Raw genomic sequence first — 13,461 nt, forward strand, 5'->3', positions numbered from 1 at the left:
TCCAGCCAGAAGAATTCTTTAATGAACAGATGGGGTTTCCCCCCAAAGTTTTCTCTGTATAGTTGCACTGCAGTATGCTCTAGGAGTGTAAAGTCTCCCAATGTTCCTCAGTGTGCGTTTTTCTCTCTTTTGCAGCTTGCGAAGCTAATGGCGGAATTAAAAAAAGTTCCTGTTTTTTTTTTACTGAGAAAAGTCCACTGTCAACTTCAAACCTTCAGCCAAAAGCACCCGGAAGTCTCCGTATCTAAAACAAACAGGTCAAAGTTCTGTTCAGCTGCATGCCAGAAGAACACTAAAAACTGAGATAAAACTTTGAAGTGCCGACCTGGATGTGTTTGTGTGTTGTATCCCAGTCTACTATTCAGTCTTGTAATGACTTGTCACAGCCAGACTATATCAGCGGTGCTCATGGAGAGCCACATTCTCAATTCCTATCAACCAGAAGAGCCACATAATTATGCCCCCTTCTGCCACTCTAACAAGCACACACATACAATACTATAAAATGTATCAGAACATATAAAGTGGTTTCTTCCAACCACTGTTGAATCTGTGGATCCTTCGCTTCCCTCACTCTTCTTATTTTCTCTCCGGTATGAGGCTTGCAGCTCAGGTGAGAACAAAATGGCCAAGGCTACTCTGCCTGTTGAGGAGAGAGCAAGAGGGCAGAGAGGAAAGAAGAGGATGCACCACACTGCTGGCTGGAGCAGCCTTCTGCAGTTGGAGGGCTGAGCACCCTTTACTTTCCCTTGCTGCCTTCTTGGTACTCCTTGCAGGAGGCACAGAAAATCCGGCAAGAGCCAAACACGAGCCTCACCGGGCAAGGGCATTACTCATCTTTCCGAAACATGGGGTGGGTGCCACATTGTGGGACAGTGCTCAGAAGAGCCAGTGAACATCACTGGACTAGATTCTACTTATGTAAAATCTGTGGCCAGGTCTCCTTGCTCCAGTATCTTGAGTGGAGAATTCCTGCATATGTGAGTTAAGAGGCAATGGGGGCAGAGAGGAGGAGAAAGAAGCAATAAAACAAAAACTCAGAGGCCTGTTGAATGGAGCTAACTCTTTGTTCCTGCTTTCTATTGACTCAGATTATATTGGTCCATTGAGGTCAGTATTGTGTACGCAGGCTGGCAGGGAGATCTCTCCAGGTCCAGGGAGATCTTTCACCTGCTATCTGACCCTCCTAATTGGAGGTGCTGAGGATCAGACCTGAGACCTTCTGCATGCCACACAAATGCTCTGCCATTTGTAGCTTTCCTCTTTGCCTATTCTTTTGTCACTGTTATTGTTGCAAAATCTTTGTGTATTAAATCAAATCATATCATAACTGTCCAGCATAGTTTTTTGTGTGTCATACCTCCAAAAAGCTTAGGGCAGCATAATGAACCTACCAAAATGAGATTTTCATGAGAAGACTCAAGCAAAAGACATTTGTGGGTAGGATTTGAGTTTGAGCTCACTGTGAATGGGGTGCATTTCTGATAATTGCGCCAGACAATCATATAGGAAACTTAACTAGGGTTTGACAAACCGTGGTTAAGCCATTACTCTGCTTCTGGAAGCATCAGGCCCATGGAAATGGGAGAACTAAGTGGAAGGAAAATACAAGTGCTTAAGGTACTATGAACCATGGTTTACCTGTACATTTGGAAGCTCAAAACACCGTTTGGGTTCTAAGCAAAGTACAGAGCATAATTTCACAAGATGTCAAAATTGAGCCTTGGGTAAATGAAACTGATGGTTCTAATTCCATGTCATTACACAAAATCCTTACTTTTACTATTTTTGTTCCTCACTCTAGAAACTGCAGAAATCTCCAAGGAGATCCTTTCCTAGATCCTTTCCTAGATCCTAAGAAGGAATACAGAAAGAAGTTCTAGGCCTCACACCAGATCCAGATCTTTGATCGAACGTCCTCCAAGTCCTGTATCGGAGAAGGAGGAGGAGGACCCTTACATCTTAGTGAGTAGAAAGATATCTGATGACTTCTCAGAGGTTAGAGTTATTAATTTATTTATGATTTTAAGGTCTTAATTTTGGGGAGCATGAAAAAATAGCCTAGGTAGCTCAAATGCAGTTTGCATTAAGAATAAACGTTTGTATTTAATTACCATTGAAAACCAAGGTGGAACTAATATATGGGAAATGGGTTTTCTCAGAGCCAAATTAGATGTGATGGCATCCACAGGGTGGATCATTTTCTACGTCCAAAGGGATTTAAGATGGAATTAAAAATGTCGCAAGGGCCCAGTTCCGGTTGGGCCCACAGTGTGGCAGGCAGAAGTGCACTTGCCTCCCCCCCCCCGGCATCTTTTCAGGCGCTAAAATGGCTGTGTGCACACATGCCCTCCTGTCATTTCAGCACTTAAAAAGTCATAGTGTTTGGCTGGGGGGGGGACAGGAACAAAAGTGCCCCAGCCTTCTGTACTGTGGGCCCTCATGGCTTTTTAAAGTCCCTTTAAAATGGTGGTGGGGTCAGACCAGTGGATGCCGTCACATCGAGTTTGGTCCTACGTCTAGTGGGAATACGAGAAGATGCCAAATTGGTGTTTCATGGGTGGTTAAACGGAGTGGGATATCATAGGATTTGAGCTTATATGCAGTGGGGGTCGACACATGTGGGACACATAAATTTCTTTGCCTTGGATTTGTCTGTGCAATGGAAATGGGAGCATAAACTGGAAGGACCTGTGCAAGTTGTCAACATGTGTTTGCGTTGACTGTGGCAGTCGTGGGGGGGGATTGCTTTTAATGTGGGGAGTGCACAGTTTCTGTGTGTGTAGTTCACTCAAGGCAAGAGCAAGCCTGAGGAAGCTTTCGGTAAGAAACTAGGCGGCTCTACTGCCTGTGTGAGCCAGCTCTTTAGTATATGTGTGCATATGTAACTTTTAAACAATTTAAATCCAAAACTATTCAGTACAATTTTGGGTTTTTCTGTTGCTTCCAGGATGAATTGGACATGCCCATAGCGTTCTGGCGCTATGACTCTTCCCTACATTATCCGCCCAGTGGAAGAAATAACCGAGGAAGAGCTGAATAATATCTGTGAGTCTGTCCGAGATAAAGTGTACAACCGTGTGATGGTATGAATATTTGTATTGTGCTTGAAACCTTTGGAAGTGTGCCTGTTTTGTTTTTCCCAGTTCACTGCTCTTAGCGGATTTGGGTGACTTTTGGCTAAAGCCAAAGTTTCAGAAGAAGAGAAGAGATTAGATTTATACCTTGCCCTTCACTACCCAAAGATGTCTCAGAGCGGCTTACAAACTCCTTTCCTTTCCCCTCCCCACAACAGACACCCTGTGATGTAGGTGGGGCTGAGAGAACTCTGACACAAACTTAGGGCTGCCAAATGCAGCCGGGGGGCGGGGAATCCCTCGTTTCGGAACCCCGATTCCCGGCGCGCCAGAATCGGGGCCCGGGGGAAACCCCACCCCCGCGTGCGCGCCCCCCGGAAGTGACGTCGCACGCTGGGGGCGGAGCCACGCCGTTTGAGGGGAAAACAACGGCGTGGCCCGCCCAGCGTGTGACGTCACTTCTGGTGACGTCCTGGCGGCGCGCGCGCATCCACGAGCGTCTCCCGAAGCGGACAGAAGATCCCCCGACGGCAGGTATTTTTAATTTGGCAACCCTACACAAACTGCTCTTTTTCAAAAACAGCTCTTATCAAAGCTACGGCTTGCCCAAGGCCATCCAGCCAGGTGCAAGTGGAGGAGTGAGGAATCAAACCTGGTTCTCCCAGATTAGAGTCTGCACACTTAACCACTACACCAAAGTGGCTCTTTGCTTTAACTTATTTTAGATTTTCTTGATTTGGGGATAAGGGAGTTGCCCTCTCCTTGTTCTAGAGCTGGAAGCTCTGTGAAGCTCTTATGAGAGAAAGGACAAAACAGAAGGCCGCTGCCAACTTCAAACTCACTACTACTTTGAGCTAATAGACTAGGTCTGAACTTCTAGACGTTGTCCATAGTCAGGAGTTCATAATAAGTGGACCCTTTTGCTCTTGGAGCATTCTGGTACATTTGAGTGTGGTTGCCAACAGCCCTGGAGCGAAATGTTCTGTCTCATTAATAGAGGCTTATTTTACCTCCATACCCTCAAGACCTGTTGGCAGCCAACAAGCCAGCCAGTTAGACTGTAAAGTGTTTGGGGCCTGCCTGTCTTGCATCTTCTCCCTCTCTACTTGCAAGTTTCATCTGCTTCCTCTAATAAAGTAGTCCACAGTTAAAAAAACAAAAATGTTTTTGTGCCTATCAGTGGCTGCATTCAAGGCATTAAAGCACTTCTACCTTCTCATTGGCTGTAAATATACAATATCTGTTTGTGTTTTCAGAGGGCTTTGTGCACCTCACTGAATCTGTACAATAGTGTCCACTGTGCAGATGGCTGGATTATTGCATGTGCTATGCTTTGCAAACCTGATTTTTACCTTGTCCATCTCTGCGCCCCCCTCCCCCCCCCAGGGTTCCACCTGTCATCAGTGTCGCCAGAAAACTACAGCAACCAACACTAATTGTCGTAACCCTGACTGCTTGGGAGTGCGTGGCCAGTTCTGTGGGCCTTGCCTTCGCAACCGTTATGGAGAAGAAGTCAGGACTGCTTTGCTCAACCCAGTAAGGATTTCATTTTGATGCTGTTAACGTCTAAGAGGGAAAAACGCATGTATTGTTCGGCGATCTCATTTGAAATTTAAGAGGAGTGCATTTTAACTTGATACTCCTGGGGCAAAGTCCTGATTTGTTGTTTAAACAAGGGCACGGATGATTCCAGTAATGGCTGTAAATGCATCTTGCTCCCCCCCCTTTCTTTTTAGAACTGGCATTGCCCTCCTTGCCGTGGGATCTGCAACTGTAGCTTCTGCAGACAGCGGGAAGGGCGGTGCGCTACGGGTGTGCTGGTATACCTGGCCAAATACCATGGATATGACAATGTTCATGCCTACTTGAAAAGGTAAGTTCTGTCAATGCAGGGCTTCTCTCCCCCTTCCACCCATTTCTGTGTCTTCTAGGAATTGTAAAGTATATGCTGGCTCATTTGGAGCTTGACTCTGTGTAGAATTACCTTCGACAGAAGGATTTCCATCTGCAGAAGTACAGCTAACCCCCTAGCCCTGTCCCACATGTCCCTGAAAGGCAGCTCCTAGGGTGAGCCCTAGGAATAATTTGCGGGATCAGAGGTCTGCTACAGGAAGGGGGAAATTGGTGAGACACTCCCCCCCCCCGTATTTTCTGTTGTACATCATGGAGCAAAAACCTAGAGGCTGTTGGAAAGCACATTGTTTCCACGTGTGACCACCACAGGTTCTTCTGCCCAATCCTCTCTAGTTAAAGGATCCCCAGGGAACAAGGGTGTCTGCCTGAGACAATCCATTTTTTACCTGTTCCACATATTAGATTATTGGTAGTCTTATAAATTTAGTTCTGTGCCTGATTTATTAATTTTTATTTGCAGCCTGAAACAAGAACTTGAAATGCAAGAATGAAGCTCCAGCCCTGTCCTGCAGTGGCACCAATACGAAGCGTGTTAATTGTCAATTTGATTGAGCTTTTAATTCCTGATTTTTTTAAGCCTTAGGTTTGTTTATTTTTTAAGTGCAACCAGAGCCTATCTGTCATCGGCTTGAAATCTCCTGTTGCAGAGCTTCCATTATGCATTATGTTTACAGACTTACCTGCTCCCGGTGTTCTGTTATTTCTCCCTTTAGTTTTACCAAACCGTCAGCATCTGTTTGTACAGTTACCGCTTGCAGCACGTTTAAGCAACAATCCAAGTAAAACTATCCTTTGCTCGTAAGGCCCTTCAAAAATGTTAGTAGCTCTGAGAGAGGAATATTGTGTCATTTGCTGATCTTGGGAAATGGTTTTAAGATCTGATAATTGAATCTCTTGAAACAATCTGTGACAAACATGGACGCTGCTTAAAAATTTGGGGGTTGGGTGGTGGCTTGAACCAGTCTAAATCCAGAGCTATCAAATGTAGCTTAGCACATGCTGGGTTTTGTTTTGTTTTTTTGCTTGCTTGGGAGTGTGTGTAGTTTTATCTTCTTTTTTTTGTAATAGAATGATAGATAACTGAGGTGTGCCTGGTTGAGTGAGTCAGTCTTGCTTTATGACATGTTAATAATGCTTCTCACTGGCCAAAAGACCAATATGTACTGAAAGTGTTTTAGGCTGGCCTACACTGTGGCCAAACACCAAAGTTCTGTGTACAAGAGCAACTGTAATTGTGCTTTTCTCCTGCCCTCTTCCTGGTTATGTGCTCAGGATAATATTTAACATGGATTCCATCCTCTGCAGCCCTTGTATAGAAAACCCAATATGCAATAGCTGAAATGCAATCGCTTTATTATAGGTGTGTGTGTGAACTTTGCAGAATAACTTAGCATAGCGAGGGGCTATATAAACCAGAAGTTTGCTCTTCCACACTGTTGCACATGGGCCATGCAGTCAGGGACTGTTAGTGGTAATGAGACGAACACTGACCTCCAAAAATAAACTGTCCCAACTATAGGAAGGTCTGGATCTACTGTCTGCACTGGAGCCCAAAGAAGAGAGGTCAGGTGAGCGATAGTGTTCCAGAGGGCAATATTTGCCAAGAGATGAAGCAGTAGACTGTTCCACTGACTTGCCCTTCAAACACCAGTCATTGTGATCAATCATGCAGTTTCTCTCTTGGACCAAGCTGACAACTGAGATTACAGTTGCTTCAAATTAAAATGCTGTAGCACTTCGAAGCATGGTGCTAGAATTACAGTAATAGTAGTTTTACTGTTATTATGGGGAGGGGGGCTGAAATATCCTTACACATGACCATGAATTTCTAAGTCTGTAGGGTGGTTGTGAGCATGTGGAAAGGGAGAAAAAAGGCTTCTTTAGATAGTGCAATGTCTTTCTGTAGCTTTTGTTGCTGTATGCAACGTCATCTTAAGGCTCTGCTCATCATATTATAGGGCAAGTTCCATTATTCAGAGAGTCAGGAATCTCTCTCTGGGGATGGAATGTGATCTGCTTTCCTGTTGTACATTTGGACAGGTTTTCGTAGCTATTTTCTTCTGCCTGTAGATTACATTGGTATTAGGATGGATACCTAATACTCCGGTGTGTCCTGCTTTTTCTAACAGTTCTAGATGGTCTTTGGTCCTACATGAAAAGCCTAGCTCAGCATCTACTTTCAGAAAGGTGGCACTGTAGTATCTTGGGTTTACGTAGCTGCCACTCAAGGATTTTGCAGTTTGGTTTTTTTTTTAAGGACTGTAATGATACTAATATGATGAAGCAGGTTCTTAAATGCTGTAAATGGATCCTAATATCTAGGAAGCTCTTATGTACAAAGCTTAATTTTGATAATTAAAAAAACCCTTTGCTTAGAAATTGTTGTTGTGACATGTATTCTAGCATCCATGGGTGGATTTCCATGGTTGGGGTGGGATTGATTTTCACTAATTTCTCCCCTCATGTCATTCCACAGGAGGGGTCCCGTGCCCCCCAGGAGTAGCACACACATTCTTTGCCACAGGTGGCCATATACAAGGTCCCCCATCTGTTGCAGAAGAGGGCATCAGTGATGCATACAGAAGAATATGTGCATGACTCAGTTCCTTCATTTGATGCACATAAAGAAGACACACCTAAATTAAGGAGTGGTCTTCATACAAACAAAAATGTACACAATTGAGTCAATTTTTGAATTAGTTTTGGGCAAAATAAAAGCATATTCCTTCATTGTATGTTTACTACAGGTGTTGTTTAGCTACCAGAAGCGAGCAGGTTAAAATTAGCTTTCTTGATTTACCTAAATCTTAAATATTTTTAGTTTGGAAACAGCACTGAGAACAGTAAAGAGCCCTGTTGCGTGCTTAATGGGTTTAAGTGTGTAGTAATTAAAATAAAATTGCAAACAATTAAGCTTTTCCCCAAACAAATCTTGATACTTCTAAAAATAGTGACAGAGTCCATAGGTATGTATAAAGCATACTGAGTCAGGCCTAGGAAGTAGTAGTTTATTCTTAGATCTGTGTTCACAGAGTCCTCGTGGTGGTGTCCATCTGTGTGCCCACACACAGTTTGAGGTGGGAGGGGGGCAGGCAGGGGAAGAACTCATAGCTAATCATAAAGGCTTGGATCCACCAGGGCTTTATGGGGTGTTGTAGGAGTGGGGGAGGAAAGTCCACACCTTTTAGTCTTTTGTATATGGGACAGTCATAAATGTTTCTTGTCTGTCTTAGGCGATGGCCTTCACAGAAATAACAATCCCAAGTTAGCACTCATGATCTGAGACAGTCTTCAGCTATATGTCCACCTTAAATATCCCAGCAAGCACCTGTGAATAATTAAAATAGGAACAGTTTCTTCAGTGGCTCAGTGGTAGAGCATGTGCTAGGCATGCAGAAGGTCCCAGGTTCAATCCCGAGCATCTCCAGTTAAAAGGATAAGTAGTTCGGAATGTGAAAAACCTCTGCTTGAAACCCTGGAGAGTCTCACGCTGAGTATACGACACTGATGTTGATGGACCTGGACCAAAGGTCTGATGTGGTAAGAGGCAGCTTCATGTGTTCTTTTAATGTTGTGTTTTTCTCCACCTTTAATACAGTGCTGTTTTTTCTTGATAAAGTGTTTACACATCTACTTCATCCAGTTACAGATATTGTATGAGCTGGGTAAAAAAATTTTTTAGCTAGTAGGGATCTTATTTCTCTTTAGAGCATTACATATTCTGCTTAGGAATCCTTCAGGGCAGGTTAATTTGCTGTATTTTTCAGTGTGCCCCCCCCTTTCTCTTAAATTTTTTTTTTGCCCACTATTACCAAAATTTCCCAGTTTTTTAAACTGGAAAAATGGGAAAAGTCTTCAATTTTGGTACTAAACATACGGAATGAGAAATCCTTTCTTTTAGGAAGCATTTTACCCATTCTAAAAGAGAACGTTCTTCATCAGAGGTTTTTGCAACTGGAATTTGGGGGGGGGGAATTGGTTTTCCCATCCCCCCCCCCGGACCATCACATCTCTATGTTAGAGAGAACTGAAATAGAGCTGAGATGTTCCCTCTAAGCTGTGGGTTCTTGTGAGCAAAAGTTCTACTTTGTGAGCCGCTGGCATTACAGTTCTGAGCAAGCAATTTGGCTCCTGCATAAATTAGTTTGCTCTGGAGCCATCCTTCCTGAGCTAAGACAAAAATGTGTAAGCCGGAGGCTAAAAAACTGTGAGCTAGCTCACACTAACTCAGCTTAGAGGGAACACTGAGACTCTCCAAAATTTAACTCGTTATTTGCTGAAAATATGAGAATAGTTCTAAATTTGTATCCTGTCTCTTTTACTTTGAAAGGTGGCTTGCAAGCAGCTTCCTTCACACACCTAGGTTTTTAATGGGACCACACATTAGTGCAACACTTATACATATTTGAGATTGTCCAGGATTTCCCCAGTACCCTATGCTAATATGCTGCGATAGCCCATCCCTGCCACTCCAAGCTACAAGCTAGTGCTGATTTCAATGGAGAATCTTCCCTTTCCCTGCAGAGCCATAAATCCAGCCATTTTGTCAGGAATCCAGAGAACTATGCAAACATTTCCTTATATTAAAGGAGAAAGGTTTTTATACTTCATGGACGTAGAAAGCCACCTTATAGGGAGCTTGACCTTAGTTACATTCTGCTCGGTAGCAGCTCTCCAGGGTCTCAAGACAGAAAAGTGTCTTCTCATAAACCACCTGCCACCTGAGATCCTTTAACTTAAGAAGGTATGGATTGAAACTGAGCCCCGTGTGCAAAACATGTGCTCTTATCACTGGGCCGTGCTCCCCCCTGTTGGTTTATGCTGCTGTTATTTTGAACACCCACTCCAAATACTGCAAGGGAAATAACTTTTGAAACTAAGAAATGGCTTATGGTTTGCTCTTCCAAGAGTCTACATTAATAGCATCCACAACGCACACACCAGGAATCTTCCCTCCTTGCACTGCTACGTGTGCCTTTTTGCTATTATATTTACTAATTATAGCCTTATTTTGCAGTCCTCTTTATTTTTGTCATTATCAGCCATATGCCCCCTTGACAATTCAGTCTTCATGGCTGGCCATTATTGAGTGCCCGATGATACAAATATAGTAAAACTCTTTGGGGGGGGGGAGAAGAGAGGAAAAAACACCCCAAAAGTCACTGACATACTGTGTATTGAAGAAAATAATTGTTTATGGCACAGAGCTTAAACTGTGCTGGTAATCACGTTGAAAATACAATATTTATTCATTAGATCAAATTTAATGAAGCCTCCTGGCAGTAATTATAAAAATTACTGTAGCAGTAAATTACTAATGAGTTGTCATGTACCTCCTACCTGGGAGAAAGGACTGGGGATGGGGGGGGGGACCCTGATATCCAGACAGTGTTCCTAGCAAGGCTGAGATCCTGTGCCCAGGAATCACAATCACAGCAGCACAGAAGGGGGTCATTGTACCTTCGTAGCATCATAAAAGGAAGAAGGAAACTTGGGCAGATCTGGCTCGAAAGGGCCAGATTAAATGGAGAGAATGGCTCCAAAGGAGCCCGAATACATTTGCCGTTTATATCAGGCTGTGGGATAGAGTGAACAAGCTTTCTGTGTCATGATAACACCATCATACAGGGGTTTGATTTTTTTCTTATGTAGAAGATAAGAGATTGGATTTATACCCTGTCCTTCACTACCCGAAGGAGTCTCAGAGTAGTTTACAATCTCCTTTCCCCTCCCCGCAACAGTCACTCTGTGAACAATGCTAACCTCTAGACTGTGGAGTCTTGTGAGCAAAAATTCTACTTTGTGAGCTACTGACGTTAAAATTGTGAGTGAGCGATTTGGCTACTGCATAAATTAGTTTGTTCTGGAGCCATCCTTCCTGACTTAATAATGCATGAGCTGGAGGCTAAAAAACTGTGAGCTAGCTCACACTAACTCAGCTTAGAGGGAACACTGCCTATGAGGTAGATGGGACTGAGAACTCTTTCAAGGCCTGCTTGTGGGAGAACTTGTGACTGACCCAAGCTTTCAAGGCCTGCTTGTGGGAGAATAGCTCTAAAAGAACTTGTGACTGACCCAAGGTCAGACCAGCAGCTGCATGTGAAGGAGTGGGGAATCAAACCCAGTTCTCCCAGATTTGAGTCCATGCTCCTAACCACTACACCAAACTGGCTCATGTGAGTTTTACACATGAAGCTGCCTTAATACTGAATGAGACCACTGGTCCATCAAGGTTAGTATTGTCTACTCAGACTGGCAGCAGCTCTCCAGGTCTCAGGTAGAGGTCTTCAACATCTACTACCATCCTTTTAACTGGAGATGCTGGGGATTGAACCTGTGACCTTCCGCATGCCAAGCAGATGCTCTACCACTGAGCCACAGTCCTTTCTTAGGACTTGGCTAGGTGAACCAAAGTATTGTGTAGTGGGTTAGCCGCATGGACGAAGGACAAAGACTGGCATAGTGCATAGCACGCTTTATTGGTACACTACACAACACGCCTGACTCTAACGGCCGGCTGGCCAACTATATACACCCTTGGGGACACACCCCTGGGTCCCATTGGTGGGTTTGAATCTCCCGCCATGGTTCCCATTGGTTCCCCAGTGGAGGGACTAGGAGCCTAGTCCCCACTGTTCTCCCAGAGTCTAGCTCTGGGGTATTCGCTGGCCCCTGGTGGCAGTCAGCGGACACAACACAAAGTAAAGCCTCACTTTGGGGAGGGGGATCTAATAGGGCCATTGTGGTGGATTCAGAGGGTTACAGTCATCCTTCACGACCTCTGTGCAGCCACAGACAACTGATTTCATGCCACAGAGACTGGCTGCAGATGTAGCTGAAGCCATATCTCAGAAACTTCCCAAGGTTTAGCCTGGGACCAAAGAGGCAGTCTGAATTTTGTGTCATCTTAGAGTGTTGTCACTTCATGTGCTTGTTATGTGGGGATATTTCTCCCAAGGGAGATAATTGCTTAGTTCTCTGCTGATCACCACAGGAACTGGAAGTGGCATATTTAAACCCTGACAGAAAAATATGAAGTGTGTAATGTTTGGTTGTGTTCTGGTTATCAGTCATTGGCCAGTTCTCTTTGTGGAGAAGGAGATTCGTTTCATGCCCCAGAGACTGGCTGCAGATATTGCTGAAGCCACATCTTAGAAACTTCCCAAGGTTTAACCTGGGACCAAAGAGGCAGTCTGGCTTTTGTGTCATCTTAGAGTGTTGCCACTTCATGTGCTTGTTATGTGGGGATATCCCTCCCAAGGGAGATAATTGCTTAGTTCTCTGCTGATCACCACAGGAACTGGAAGTGGCATATTTAAAGCCTGACAGAAAAATATGAAGTGTGTAATGTTTGGTTGTGTTCTGGTTATCAGTCATTGGCCAGTTCTCTTTGTGGAGAAGGAGATTCCCTTCCTCAGACTTGTGTATCTACATTCAGAGAAGAAGCCATTAGAAAGAAGAATGAATAAAATGTAGAATTCTAGCAGAAGTATACCCAGTTATTTATGCTACCAGAATTCTCTTGAGTCTTAATTTGTACTGAAATTCATGAGCCCAGCTATTACCAAAAGGACAACGCAAATGCCAGTGGATGAGCAAGCAAACACTGTTTATTTAGATGACTTGAGCTGGTTTTGGCTCATCCAGTGAAACTTATGAGCAGCAGCTTTGGGCCGGATGAAAGGAAGAACCTCTTCACATCATGTGTAATTAACTTATGGTACTCGCTGCTACAAGAAGACTACCAGTGTATTCTTTTTTAAAATAAATGTTTCAGTGTTTATTAGTCATGAGAGCTAAATGGAATCTCCATGTCCAGAGGCAGTGTACCTCTGAATACTAGTTGCTTGTAAGAGGCAGAGAGTTTTGGCCTCAGTGTCCTAGTTTAAATATACTGTGTGGGATGTGGTTGAACTCCATGGACTAGCTGGACCATTGGTCTGATATGCTTGTGAAGAAGTCATCCAAGAAATTACTTGGGGACAGATTTTACATAGCAGATTTTACATAGCCCAGTGGAAATGTTTCAGCCATCTGAGGCTACAAGGACATGGTAAAATGAAGAAGAAGGAGAACAGGAAGAGGAGACTGGATTTATGCCCTGCCCTTCACTAGCCGAAGGAGTCTCAGAGCAGTTTACAATCTCCTTTCCCCTCCCCTCCCCACAACAGACACCCTGTGAGGTAGGTGGGGTTGAGAGAGCTCTCGCAAGAACTGCCCTTGAGAGAACACCTCTGAAAGAATTTATGACTGACCCAAGGTCACACCAGCACCTGTATGTAGAAGTGTGGGGAATCAAACCCGGTTCTCCCAGACCAGAATCCGCACTCTTAACCACTACACCAAACTGGCAGGACATTGTATTCTTCTTGCTTTATCCACCTGTTGAAAAGGCTGACTGAGGGCCAGATTATATGCTACATCTGCCACATGATCACCACGGTAATTTGCAGCAGGACGCCAGCTGCGA

The 13,461-nt window shown here is 44.1% G+C and overlaps 1 pseudogene; it reads left to right on the forward strand.

Moving 5' to 3' along the window:
* The first annotated feature begins 595 nt into the window (after window positions 1-595).
* Window positions 596-5,482, forward strand: LOC107114137 (annotated as a pseudogene).
* Window positions 5,483-13,461: the final 7,979 nt, after the last annotated feature.

Source organism: Gekko japonicus, unplaced genomic scaffold, assembly GCF_001447785.1.
Source record: "Gekko japonicus isolate JY-2015 unplaced genomic scaffold, Gekko_japonicus_V1.1 scaffold2150, whole genome shotgun sequence".
Taxonomy (NCBI): Eukaryota; Metazoa; Chordata; class Lepidosauria; order Squamata; family Gekkonidae; genus Gekko; species Gekko japonicus.